Below are 13,016 nucleotides of genomic sequence, written 5' to 3'. Positions count from 1 at the left end.
CCTAAAGATAGCATGAACTCTTGGGATAAGATGGTCACGACTTTCTTAGCCAAGTTCTTTCCTCCTCAAAAGCTTAGCAAGCTTAGAGTGGATGTTCAAACCTTCAAACAGAAAGAAGGTGAATCCCTCTATGAAGCTTGGGAGAGATACAAGCAACTGATCAAAAAGTGTCCTTCTGACATGCTTTCAGAATGGACCATCCTGGATATATTCTATGATGGTCTGTCTGAATTATCAAAGATGTCATTGGACCATTCTGCAGGTGGATCCATTCACCTAAAGAAAACACCTGCAGAAGCTCAGGAACACATTAACATGGTTGTAAATAACCAGTTCATGTACACTTCTGAAAGGAATCCTGTGAGTAATGGGACGCCTCAGAGGAAGGAAGTTCTTGAAATTGATACTCTGAATGCCATATTGGCTCAGAATAAAATATTGACTCAGCAAGTCAATATGATTTCTCAGAGTCTGAATGGATTGCAAGCTGCATCCAACAGTACTAAAGAGGCATCTTCTGAAGAAGAAGCTTATGATCCTGAGAACCCTGCAATAGCAGAGGTGAATTATATGGGGGAACCCTATAGAAACACCTATAATCCCTCATGGAGAAATCGTCCAAATTTCTCATGGAAGGATCAACAAAAGCCTTAACAAGGCTTTAATAATGGTGGAAGAAACAGGTTTAGCAATACCAAGCCTTTTCCATCACCCTCTCAGCAACAGACGGAGAATTCTGAGCAGAATCTATCTAGCTTAGCAAATATAGTCTCTGATCTATCTAAGGCCACTCTAAATTTCATAAATGAAACAAGGTCCTCCATTAGAAATTTGGAGGCACAAGTGGGCCAGCTGAGTAAAAGAGTCACTGAAACTCCTCCTAGTACTCTCCCAAGCAATATAGAAGAGAATCCAAAAAGAGAGTGCAAGGCCATAACCTTACTTGGTGTGGCCGAACCCAGAGAGGAGGAGAAGGACGTGAATCCTAGTGAGGAAGACCTCCTGGGATGTTCACTGACCAATAAGGAGTTTCCCTTTGAGGAACCAAAGGAATCTGAGGCTCATCTAGAGACCATAGAGATTCCATTGAACCTCCTTTAACCATTCATGAGCTCTGATAACTATTCTTCCTCTGAAGAGGATGAAGACATCATTGAAGAGCATGTTGCTAAATATCTAGGAGCCATCATAAAGTTGAAAGCCAGTTTATTTGGTAATGATACTTGGGAGGATGAACCCCCCTTGTTCACTAATGAACTAAGTGCATTGATAAGGCAGACATTGCCTCAGAAGAAACCGGATCTCAGAATGTTCTTCATACCTTGTACCATGGGCACCATGACCTTTGAGAAGGCTCTGTGTGACCTTGGGTCAGGGATAAACCTCATGCCACTCTCTGTAATAGAGAAACTGGGAATCTATGAGGTACAAGCTGCAAGAATATCACTAGAGATGGCAGACAAATCAATAAAACAGGCTTATGGATTAGTAGAGGACTTGTTAGTAAAGGTTGAAGGCCTTTACATCCCTACTGATTTCATAATCCTAGATACTGGGAAGGATGAGGATGAATCTATCATCCTTGGAAGACCCTTCCTAGCCACAGCAAAAGTTGTGATTGATGTAGACAGAGAGTTGGTCCTTCAACTGAATGAGGACTACCTTGTATTTAAGACTCAAGGTTCTCCTTCTGTAACCATAGAGAGGAAGCATGAAAAGCTTCTCTCACTGCAGAGTCAACCAAAACCCCCACAGTCAAACTCTAAGTTTGGTGTTGAACCCCCACATTCAAACTCTAAGTTTGGTGTTGGGAGGTCCCAACAATGCTCTGAACATCTGTGAGACTCCATGAGAGCTCACTGTCAAGCTATTGACATTAAAGAAGCGCTTGTTGGGAGGCAACCTAATGTTATTTAATTATATCTATTTATTTTCCATTGTTATTTTATGTTTTCTTTAGGTTGATGATCATGTGAAGTCACAAAAATAACTGAAAAATTAAAAACAGAATGAAAAACAACATTAAAAATAGCTCACCCTGGAGGAAGACCTTGCTGGTGTTTAAACGCCAGTAAGAAGCACCAGCCTGGCGTTTAACGCTGGAAAGAAGCATCAAGCTGGCGTTAAACGCCAGAAACAAGCACCAAACTGGCGTTTAACGCCAGAACAGAGCATGGAATAGGCGTTTAATGCCAAGAATGGGAGAAAAGCTGGCGTTAAACGCCAAAAACAAGTAGCAAGCTGGCGTTTAACGCCAGACATGCATTCTAAGGGCATTTTGCATGCCTAAATAGAGCAGGGATGCTAAGTCCTTGACCCCTCTAGATCTGTGGACCCCACAGGATCCCCACCTACCCTACCTCTCTCTCTCCCCTTCCATCTCCTCCATTTTCTTCTTCTTCCCCTTCTTTCTTTCTTCTTTTGCTCGAGGACGAGAAAATCTTTTAAGTTTGGTGTGGTAAAAGCATTGCTTTTTGTTTTTCCATAACCATTTATAGCACCTAAGGCTGGAAAAACCTCTAAAAAGAGGAAAGGGAAGACAAAAACTTCCACCTCCGAGTCATGGGAGATGGAGAGATTCATCTCAAGGGTCCATAGCTCAGTAGTAGAGCATTTGACTGCATACAAGAGAGCCCACTCATGGACCTCAACAAGAGCATGAGGAATTCTCTCACCAAGAAATCCCTGAGATGCCTCAAGAGATATATTTTCCTCCACACAATTATTGGGAGCAACTAAGGATAGGAGCACCAAAATCACTAGGGATGAAGCAACAAAGGCAAGGAAAAGACATAGAGGAGCTCAAGAGCACCATTGGTTCTTCAAGAAGAGGAAGACGCCACCTTCACTAAGGTGGACCCGTTCCTTAATCTCTTTGTTCTTATTTTCCTGTTTTTCGGTTTTTGAGCCTTATGTTTTATTTATGTTTGTGTCTTTACTATATGATCATTAGTGTTTAAGTTTCTATGTCTTAAAGCTATGAATGTCCTATGAATCCATCACGTCTCTTAAATGAAAACTGTTCTAAAAACAAAAGAACAAGAAGTACATGGTTTCGAATTCATCCTTGAAATTAGTTTAATTATTTTGATGTGGTGACAATACTTTTTGTTTTCTGAATGAATGCTTGAACAGTGCATATGTCTTTTGATATTTTTGTTTATGAATGTTAAATATGTTGGCTCTTGAAAGAATAATGAAAAGGAGAAATGTTATTGATAATCTGAAAAATCATAAAATTGATTCTTGAAGCAAGAAAAAGCAGTGAATACAAAAGCTTGCAGAAAAAATGGCGAAAAAAAAAAGAAAAAGCAAGCAGAAAAAGCCAAAAGCTCTTTAAACCAAAAGGCAAGAGCAAAAAGCCAATAGTCCTTAAAACCAAAAGGAAAGGGTAATAAAAAGGATCCAAGGCTTTGAGCATCAGTGGATAGGAGGGCCTAAAGGAATAAAATCCTGGTCTAAGTGGCTAAACCAAGCTGTCCCTAACCATGTGCTTGTGGCGTGAAGGTGTCAAGTGAAAACTTGAGACTGAGTGGTTAAAGTCGAGGTTCAAAGCAAAAGAAGAGTGTGCTTAAGAATCCTGGACACCTCTAATTGGGGACTTTAGCAAAATTGAGTCACAATCTGAAAAGGTTCACCCAGTTATGTGTCTGTGGCATTTATGTATCCGGTGGTAATACTAGAAAACAAAGTGCTTAGGGCCACGGCCAAGACTCATAAAGTAGCTGTGTTCAAGAATCAACATACTGAACTAGGAGAATCAATAACACTATCTAAATTCTAAGTTCTTATAGATGCCAATCATTCTGAACTTCAAAGGATAAAGTGAGATGCCAAAACTATTCAAGAGGCAAAAAGCTACTAGTCCCGCTCATCTTATTGGAGCTAAGTTTCATTGATATTTTGGAATTCATAGTATATTCTCTTCTTTTTATCCTATTTGATTTTCAGTTGCTTGGGGACAAGCAACAATTTAAGTTTGGTGTTGTGATGAGCGGATAATTTATACGCTTTTTGGCATTGTTTTTACATAGTTTTTAGTATGATTTAGTTAGTTTTTAGTATATTTTTATTAGTTTTTAAATAAAAATCACATTTCTAGACTTTACTATGGGTTTGTGTGTTTTTCTGTGATTTCAGATAATTTCTGGCTGAAATTGAGGGACTTGAGCAAAAATCTGATTTAGAGGCTGAAGGACTGCAGATGCTGTTGGATTCTGACCTCCCTGCACTCAAAGTGGATTTTCTGGAGCTAGAGATACCTAAATGGCGCGCTCTCAATTGCGTTGAAAATTAGACATCTAGGGCTTTCTAGAAATATATAATAGTCCATACTTTTCTCGGGTTTAGACGATGCAAACTGGCGTTCAACGCCAGTTTTCTGCCCTATTCTAGCGTTAAACACCAGAAACAGGTTGAAAATCAGAGTTAAACGCCAGAAACAGGTTACACCATGGCATTTAACTCCAAAAAGAGTCTCTACACATGAAAGCTCAATGCTCAGCCCAAGCACACACCAAGTGGGCCCGGAAGTGGATTTCTGTATCATTTACTTATCTCTATAAATCCTAGTAACTAGTTTAGTATAAATAGAACTTTTTACTATTGTATTTTTATCTTTGGATCATCTTTTGATCAATTTGAGATCTCTAGACCTCCATGGGAGGCTGGCCACTCGGCCATGTCTACCCTATTTGTTCTTATGTATTTTCAACGGTAGAGTTTCTACACACCATAGATTAAGGTGTGGAGCTCTGCTATTCCTCATGAATTAATGCAAAGTACTATTATTTTTCTATTCAATTCAAGCCTATTTCTTCTCTAAGATATTCATTCGCACACAAGAACATGATCAATGTGATGATTATGTGACGCTCATCATCATTCTCACTCATGAACGCGTGCCTGACAAACACTTCCGTTCTACATGTAAACAAGCTTGAATGTGTATCTCTTAGCCTCCTGATCTACGATCAGAGTCTTCGTGGTATAGGCTAGAATTATTGGCGGCCATTCTTGAGATCCGAAAAGTTTAAACCTTGTCTGTGGTATTCCGAGTAGGATCTGGGAAGGGATGGATGTGACGAGCTTCAAACTCGCGAGTGCTGGGCGTAGTGACAGACACAAAAGGATTTCTGAATCATATTCCAGTATGATCGAGAACCGACAGATGATTAGCCGTGCGGTGACAGCGCATCTTGGACCATTTTCACTGAGAGGACGGGAAGTAGCCATTGACAACGGTGATGCCCTACATAAAGCTTGCCATGGAAAGGAGTATGATGGATTGGATGAAAGCAGTAGAAAAGCGAAGATTCAGAAGGAACAAAAGCATCTCCATACGCTTATCTGAAATTCTCACCAATGAATTACATAAGTATTTCTATCCTATTTTATATTTTATTTATATTTTAATTATTAAAACTCTATAACCATTTGAATCCGCCCGACTGAGATTTACAAGGTGACCATATCTTGTTTGAAGCCGACAATCTCCGTGGGATCGACCCTTACTTACGTAAGGTTTATTACTTGGACGATCCAGTGCACTTGTTGGTTAGTTGTGCGAAGTTGTGATAAAAAATTAAGATTATGAACGTGCGTATTAAGTTTTTAGCACCGTTACCAAGGAATGAACGATCACGATTTTGCATACCACACCCCACCATGGTAAATTCTTTTCAATTTTCTCTTTTGTACATATTGATAGAATTAGCTTAATTTCATGTTTTGTTGAGTTTGTTGAGTCTAATTGATAGTTTAGTATGTTAAATAAGGTTTTATGGTGTTTTGGTAGCTGTTTAGAGGTTTGGAATGCTTGGATTGGTGCAAAAAAATAGAATTTTTTTTTGAAAAACAGAGCACCATCTGCGCGTACGCGTGCAGCAAGCATTTTTGCCTACCCATGCGGACGCGCCATGTACGCGTACACATGGATTGAGAAATTCCACCCCCAGGCCAAAAACTCGAGAGTTGTGCGAACGTTGCGCGCACATTGCGCCTTTGGCACAAACCAACTCGCGCGTACGCGCACATGACGCATACGCGTCACTCTCGAAATAAGCCATCCGCACGCGCACGCCATGCGCGCGTACGCGCGGATGTCCTTCCTTCAACACATCTCATTTCTTCTCCTCTTTCCATTTCTTTCCTTCTCCTTTCTTCTTCCCTTCTTCTACCCCTCATCCAACACTCCCAAACACCATTGATAACCATTTATTTTAGTTAACTAATTAGTTAGTTAGTTAGTTTTAGTTAGTTTTCATTTTATTTTCTCTTTTTCATTGTAAGTGTTGGATTGTTATTCTTGTTTACCATTAATTGCTGCTGAGTATTAAAAAGGGATGTTATCTTAATATCATTATGTTTATAATCTTTGTTGGATTCTATTGTTGAGGTTATATTTTGCTACTTGGTTTTGAGTTTTTCATGCTTACCTTTTAAGAATACCAAGTGATGAGAATTGCCTTCGAGCTTGTAACTCTTCTTGAATTGCATGATTTGGCCACCATGTGATTTGAACCCTATTCTTTGATTAGGCAATCTCTTGACATTGGATGGTGTGCATTTACTTCAATGCATTGTATTCCATGATCATATGCATCCATACGCTTTTAGCTTGAATGCTCTCATGCTTCTTTAATGCTTGTTTTACCTTACAAGCTTACTTAAAGCATCTCAAGCATACTAGAATGAGTAAAGTGCATGCTTCTTTAGTGACATAGCTTTTATGCTAATGTGTGTTCTAAACTGTACAATTTAGAATTCACATACCTAATATTTCTTATTGTCACACTAATTCACTCACTCATTCCTAGTGATTTACCTCATTCCAACAATTATGCTTCCTTGCTTTTGTATTCTCTCATCTTATGGTGTTATATTTTTGTTTTTCATGAATGATGCACCACAAGCAAAAACGGAAGCGAGACGAAAGAACACGCAGCAACCGGTTGATCTACCAGCTGAAGGTGGCAACCCGGAGAGTCGCCGTACCCCCTTGCTCATCTTTGAGTGCACCGAGGACGGTACAAACTTTTAAGTGTGGGGAGGTCGTTCGACCAGTCGGCGATTTTGGGTGACAAATTTTTAATCCCAACACTTTTGCATTTCATTTTAGGTTTCTAGGATTTTTACTTGCATTTTCTTATTTTTGCATATATATATACACAATAAGCTTAGTCAAAATAGTAAAATTTTTCAACATTTCTATCTATAGGGCACCTCAATTGATTTGAGTGGAAACTTTTCATAGAACTTGCTTGAATTACATATATTGTGGAACATGGTTTTTGAGCTAAGAACACAAGCAAGTGAGATTTGAGCCTAATGGTGTGGTTACATCTTATAACCACTTATTTTCCTTCTTGTGTGCAATTATTCTCTTTCTATGATTGTAATCTTTGATTTGTTTGATTCTTTATGTCCATTATTTTGTGTATTCATGCATTTATATAATTGAGGCCATCATTCATGTAGCTCACTTACCCAAATAGCCTTACCTTTTATCTTCCATTGTTAGCCAATTTGAGCCTACACTTAACCCACTTATTCATAATTTTTGCACATTACAATCCTTGAAGCAAAAAACAATAAAAGTCCTAATTTGGATCTTTGATTAGCTTAGGCTAATAAGTGTGTGTGTCATTCAAGTGTGGGAAATCTTGGGACATTGGGTGAATAAAAGGGTAGTTTTGTATTTTGTTGTAAATATTGGGAATCGGGTACATGCTCATGTATTGATTAAATATATAGACCTTATGCATTGATGTTCTTGTATATAGATTGAAAGAAAATAAAAGAAAAAAAAGAAAAAATATATATGAAGAAAGAAGAAGAGAAAAAAATAGAAAAAGAAAGAAAAAGAAAAAGAAAGAAATAAAAAAAGGGGACAAAATGCCCCAAAGTGAAGCTCAATAAAGATCAATGCATAAGTGTTGTGAAATGAAAAGAAAATGCATGAGTATGTTAAAAAGTGAAGAATGGGTAGTTAGGTTAACTTTTGAATTGTATAGGATGTCATAGGCTAGGTGGGAAGTCTAAACTTATCAAAGATTCAAATTTCAAGCTCACTTAACCATATACGCATCCTACCTTGACCCTAGCCCCATTACAACCAATGAAAAGACCTCATAATACTTGTATGCATGCATGAAATAAATGTCGATTGTTAGATGAAAAACAAATCTTGGAAAACATGATTAAGGGAGAATTGAGAGAATCGACCCTATACACTTGGAGCGACTAGAGTGCAAACACTACCAGTGAGGGTTCGATTGCTCAATTACATGTTTTCCACCTATGATCATTACTCCTCATGTAAGTTTGTAAAAATATTTAATAGCTCAATTCAATTGTGGTTTGGCATGGTTGTTAATACCCTTAGCCCTTGTGCATATATGTATTCTTGGAAATTGATTTATTTTAACCAAGCAATTGTATTCATGTAGATAGTTGCATATAGGTAGTTTGCATTTAGATTAGTTCACATTATTGAATAAATGTTGATACCCTTTGTTCTTTCTTGGTTTAAGCATGAGGACATGCTTGGTTTAAGTGTGGGGAAGTTGATAAACCCCATTTGTAGGGTTTATCTTGTGCTTAATTTAGGGGATTTTATGACCTTTTACCCACATTTATTCAATGAAATAGCATGGTTTCATGATTGTCTCCTAATTTGTGCTTAAGTGTGAAAACATGCTTTTTAGGCCCTTAATTGTTTAATCTTGATTTACCTTTGATTCCATTAGATGCCTTGATATGTTTGTTAAGTGATTTCAGATTTAGGAGGCAAAGATTGGATCAAGGAAATGAAGGAAAAGCATGTAAAAATGGAGAACTCATGAAGAAATGAAGGAATCGCAAAAGCTGTCAAGCCAACCTCTTCGCACTTAATCGATCATAACTTGAGCTACAAAGGTCCAAATAATGCGGTTCTAGTTGCGTTAGAAAGCTAACATCCGGAGCTTCAAAATGATATAAGATTTGCCATAGTTGCATCGCGGATAGGGGTGCGCACGTGCACGGTACGTGTATGCGCCGATGGTTGCACATGATTCACTTAATGCAACTCGTGGCCAGCGATTTTAGAAGCCTTGTGGGCCCAATCCAACTCATTTATGATACTATTTAAGCCAAGGATTGAAGGGGAATTAAGATACTTTGGATCATTAGTCATAGTTTAAGTTTTAGAAGTAGTTAGAGTTAGTTTCTAGAGAGAGAAGCTCTCACTTCTCTCTAGAATTAGGATTAGGTTTTAGATCTAGATCTACTTCTTCTTCTCTTGCTTAATTTCCTTTTTCATCTTCAATTGTTCTCTTGTAGTTGTAGAATTCTTCTTCTTTTCTTGTAATTCCTTTGTATTGTTTGTTGTAGCTTATGAACTTTCTTTTGTAGATCTACATTTCTTCTTCAATGCAATTGGTAAGTTCATTGTTGTTTTATAATTGTTTTTTCTTTTCTATTGTTGATATCTTGCTATTCTAGTTAGATCTCTCTTTAATTCTTGCAATTCATATTGTTTGCTTTTATTGCCTTCTATGTGTTTGTTGAAATGCCTCTTCTAGATATGAGTTAGATTTTGTTCCTCTTGGCTTTGGTTGAGTAATTAGTGACTCTTGAATTATCTAATTTCTTTGTTGATTGACAATTAGAAGTTGCTAATTGATTTGGATACCACTAAAGCTAGTCTATCCCTTGGGAGTTGGCTAGGACTTGTGGAATCAAGTTGATTCATCCACTTGACTTTCCTCCATGGTTAGAGGTTAACTAAGTGGTAGCAATGAACAATTTGTGGTCACAATTGAGGAGGATAATGAGGATAGAACTTCTAATTCTCATAACCTTGCCAAGAGCTTTTCATAGTTGTTAGTTTATTTTCATTGCATTTTACATTTCTTGTCTCCTATCTCAAAAACCCCCCAAGATATCTCATAACCAATAACAAGGACACTTCATTGCATTTCCTAGGGAGAACGACCCGAGGTTCAATACTTCGGTTTATAAATTTAGGGGTTTGTTTTAGTGACAAATAATCTTTTGTATGAAAAGATTAATTGTTGGTTTAGAAGCTATACTTGCAACGAGGATTCATTTGTGAATTCTAAACTACACAAAAGTCTTCTCATCATGCTTTAGTTAGTTTCTAGGAGAGAAGCTCTCTCTTCTCTTTAGAATTAGGAGTAGGTTAGATCTAGATTAGGAATTCTTAGATCTAGGTTAATTTCATGCTTTGCTTTACTTTTCCTTTATCAATTATTCTTCTTCTACCTCTTCTCTTTCTAGTTTTGCTTTTAATTCATGTAATTCTACACTTTTATGTTGATGCACTTTTGTTTCTTCTATTTCTCTTTAATGCAATTTATGATTCATGTTCCTTTATTGTTCATTTTATTTGTTGTTGTTTAATTCCTTGCAATTGAGTAGTGTAGATTTACATTCCTTGAAATTTTACTATGCTTTCCTTTTATGCCTTCCAAGTGTTTAATAAAATGCTTGGTTGGATTTCAGAGTAGAATTTTATGCTCTTGGCTTGGGAAGGTAACTTAGGAACTCTTGAGTTGCTAATGTCCAAGTGATTGACGATTGGGAGCCATTAACGCTAGATCTCACTAATTGATTTGGTGGAGAACTAGGACTTATGAACTTGGATTGATATAGTTCACTTGACTTTCCTTTACTATTAGTTAGAGGATGACTTAGTGGGATTGATCCATGCCAATTCTCATGTTGTGGTTAGTGATTAGGATAGAGATCCTTGACTACCAAACCTTGCCAAGACCTTTGTAGCTATTAGTTTACTTCCTTGCTATTTATCTTTCATGTCTCTTATCAAAAACCCCAAAATATACTCCATAACCAATAACAAGACACTTTATTACAATTCCTACGGAGAACGACCCGATGTTTAAATACTTCGGTTTATAGATTTTAGGGGTTTGTACTTGTGACAAAGAAATTTTTGTATGAAAGGATTATTGATTGGTTTAGAAACTATACTTTCAACGAGACTTCATTAGTAAAATTCTAAACCGTCAAAAATCCATTCATCACCCATCACGACCTGGCCACCTCGAGTATCATTCTCATCCTAACTTCTCCAAGAATATGTCTGCTTTTACTATTGCTGCTACTACTGAATCTACCACCTCTGCTCCTTGGTGCACGAAATTGCGATCATCAACAATGGTGCCAAATACTTGGTGCTCTCAAACGTGAATCACACTTTGTCACAACTTTGCACAACTAACCAGCAAGTGCACTGGGTCGTCCAAGTAATAAACCTTACGTGAGTAAGGGTCGATCCCATGGAGATTGTCGGCTTAAAGCAAGCTATGGTCACCTTGTAAATCTCAGTCAGGCGGATTCAAACGGTTATGGTGAATTGATAATAAAAATATAAATAAAATATAAAGTAGGATAGAGATACTTATGTAATTCATTGGTGAGAATTTCAGATAAGCGTATAGAGATGCTTTCGTTCCTCCTGAACCTCTGCTTTCCTGCTGTCTTCATCCAATCATTCCTACTCCCTTCCATGGCAAGCTTATGCAGGGCATCACCGTTGTCAATAGCTACATCCCGTCCTCTTAGTGAAAATGGTCCAAAATGCACTGTCACCACACGGCTATTCATTTGTCGGTTCTCGATCATACTGGAATAGGATTCAGTCATCCTTTTGCGTTTGTCACTATGCCCAGCACTCGCGAGTTTGAAACTCGTCACAGCCATCCCTTCCCAGATCCTACTCGGAATACCACAGACAAGGTTTAGACTTTTCGGATCTCAAGAATGGCCGCCAATAATTCTAGCCTATACCACGAAGACTCTGATCTCATGGAATGGAAGGCTTGGTTGTCAGGTGAGGCAACCATGCGTCATGAACCAGAAGGCTAAGAGATATGCACTTAAGCGATTGCAAGTAGAACGGAGGTGGTTGTCAGGCACGCATTCATGGGTGAGAATGATGATGAGTGTCATGAATCATCACCTTCCTCAGGTTAAAGAACAAGTGTATATCTTAGATAAGAAATAGGCTTGAGTAGAATAGAAAAACAATAGTACTTTGCATTAATTCATGAGGAACAGCAGAGCTCCACACCTTAATCTATGGTGTGTAGAAACTCTACCGTTGAAAATACATAAGAACAAGGTCCAGGCATGGCCGAGAGGCCAGCCTCCATGATCTCAGAACTAAATGTCCAAAGATGTTCCAAAAGATCTAAATACAATAGTAAAAAGTCCTATTTATGCTAAACTAGTTACTAGGGTTACAGAGATAAGTAAATGATGCAGAAATCCACTTCCAGGGCCCACTTGGTGTGTCCTTGGGCTGAGCATTGAATCTTTCACGTGGAGAGGTCTTTCTTGGAGTTAAACGCCAGTTTATAACCTATTTCTAGCATTTAACTCTACTTTGCAACCAGTTTCTGGCGTTTGACTCTAGAATAGGGCAGGGAGCTGGAGTTGAACGCCAGTTTGCGTCATTTAAACTTGGGCAAAGTATGAACTATTATATATTTCTGGAAAGCCCGAGATGTCTACTTTCCAACGCAATTGAGAGTGCGTGATTTGGAGTTCTGTAGCTCCAGAAAATCTACTTTGAGTGCAGGAATGTTAGAATCCAACAGCATCTGCAGTCCTTCTTCAACCTCTGAATCTGATTTTTGCTCAAGTCCCTCAATTTCAGCCAGAAAATACCTAAAATCATAGAAAAACACAAAAACTCATAGTAAAGTCCAGAAATGTGATTTTTATTTAAAAACTAATAAAGATATACTAAAAACTAATTAAATCATACTAAAAAATTTGTAAAAACAATGCCAAAAAGCGTATAAATTATCCGCTCATCACAACACCAAACTTAAATTATTCCTTGTCCCCAAGCAACTGAAAATCAAAGAGGATAAAAAGAAGAGAATATACTATAAATTCCGAAATATCAATGAAACTTAGCTCCAATCAGATGAGCGGGACTAGTAGCTTTTTGCCTCTTGAATAGTTTTGGCATCTCACTT

This window comes from Arachis ipaensis, chromosome B04 (genome assembly GCF_000816755.2).
Source record: "Arachis ipaensis cultivar K30076 chromosome B04, Araip1.1, whole genome shotgun sequence".
Classification (NCBI taxonomy): domain Eukaryota; kingdom Viridiplantae; phylum Streptophyta; class Magnoliopsida; order Fabales; family Fabaceae; genus Arachis; species Arachis ipaensis.
This window is presented reverse-complemented; position numbering follows the sequence as displayed.